At 40.9% G+C, this 1,706-nt stretch overlaps 1 protein-coding gene across 15 annotated transcripts in view; it reads left to right on the top strand.

Annotated features, from left to right (window-relative positions):
* The window catches only part of atp2b2 (ATPase plasma membrane Ca2+ transporting 2), a 119,362-nt gene that overhangs the window by 69,073 nt on the left and 48,583 nt on the right, over positions 1 to 1,706 (top strand). The window lies entirely within an intron of this gene.

Below are 1,706 nucleotides of genomic sequence, written 5' to 3'. Positions count from 1 at the left end.
CACACACACACACACACACACACACACCCTACAACAGTTATCTCACAGGTATCTCCACTATTACACAAGCGGGTAAGCGAGCATCCAAAAAGCATACCTCCTATGGCGTGGTTCAAAGGCTAAGAAGCAATCACTTTCCTCTAGCATTCCATTGACTGCCATTCATTTTGGTGTCACTTTGACAGCAAATAACTTTACGCCTGAAGCTTTTAAAGATTCTAATTGTCCATTGTTTATTCTAAAGAAACACAACAATGTATAAAAGGCTCCATTATCTTCTATCACACGTTATGGCCGTATAGCAGGCGTCTTTATAAAAATAGGCTAACGATTGTGACACAACCATGACACTTTCTGTCTGTAGATGAATTATTGTATAGTCAGGAGAAGCTCGCAGGCAATTGGGGAGACGTGGAGGCATATAGTCAAAATGACAAATAATTTATCAGAATACTTACCAAAAGTTGCTCTGCTCCTACGCTCACGGACAGCTCCTACTCACGCTCTCCGTCTCTGCAACATTGAACGACTCAGATTTCTCTTTGCACAGCTACCAGAAGACTTAAAACTTTCAGATAGGTTGCTCACGTCACATCTACATCGTCAAGCTCAGTTTGAGTCTGCGCAGCAACGCTCAGCACTCACCGGAAAAGTGCTTCTACTTGACTTCACTGGTCTTTGTGGAAGTCTACAGCGTTGCTTTGTCCATTCCTTTAACTGTCTATGCTATTGCACATGACAGCAAAGGGCCATAATTGCATTGGCCCACTGACATCACTTCCTCTGACATTACTGGCACTTGCAGACACACTTACACCACACACTTTTTAATTGGTGAGGCAGGTAACACTTCGTTTGTGACCTGCCTCGAGAGATCAAGCAACTCCTCGAGCATAGATGTAATGCGTGTGTGCATGCATGCACATTGTGAACAAATGTCTGTGACTGTGCTTATGAAAGGTACCGGGAAGGTTAATGAAGTGTTGAGTAGAGAAATAACCTTGAGCTCCCAGTGCCCATACATCACGCCTGTGAGCCGTGAAACAGGAAATGAAGACAGAGACCATAACGAGGTGCTGAGTCAGCAACATCAGTCATTGCTCCCAGTGTATTACAGTAATGGAATTCAAAGGGTCCCGTCATTATTTTAAGGGGTTCAAAAAGTATTATGAAGGCAGAAATACCAAAGAAGGAAGAAATAGTAACCACCGTCTTACTTTCATGGGTAGTTGTTCAAATTTTTTTGAAGTTTATACATCTTACTTTTGTGGTTGATTAAGAGGGGATTAACCGGCCAAATACTCAGGTAGTAAAATTGGAATTTGATCTTGCGTTTCCCCTAATACTTTGCTTCTTTTCTTTGCATCCTTTGAGCTGCAGTGCTTCAGAAGTGAGCTCTCCAAATAAAGCAGAGAATGGCCAGAGGAATCGTTATGCTAATGACTGCGTCCATCTCCAGATGCATAATCAAGCTTCTTTTTACTGTAACTTGAGGCAAAATTGAGGCATTAGCCAATACACCATTTTACCATCATATTTGAATTATATTAATATGTACTGTATATATGAATCTAAATGTGCACATTAACTCCTGTGGATATGAATAGATTGGGTTATAGCAGAGTGATCAAGAAAGATATAAATACATATCACTTTGAATCACCTTATTCAGAAAAAAAAAGAATGTGTGTGTGTGTGTGTGTGTG

This window comes from Etheostoma spectabile, chromosome 4 (genome assembly GCF_008692095.1).
Source record: "Etheostoma spectabile isolate EspeVRDwgs_2016 chromosome 4, UIUC_Espe_1.0, whole genome shotgun sequence".
NCBI lineage: Eukaryota > Metazoa > Chordata > Actinopteri > Perciformes > Percidae > Etheostoma > Etheostoma spectabile.
Note: the sequence above shows the minus strand (reverse complement) of the source record. Positions and strands in the feature narration are given on the sequence as shown.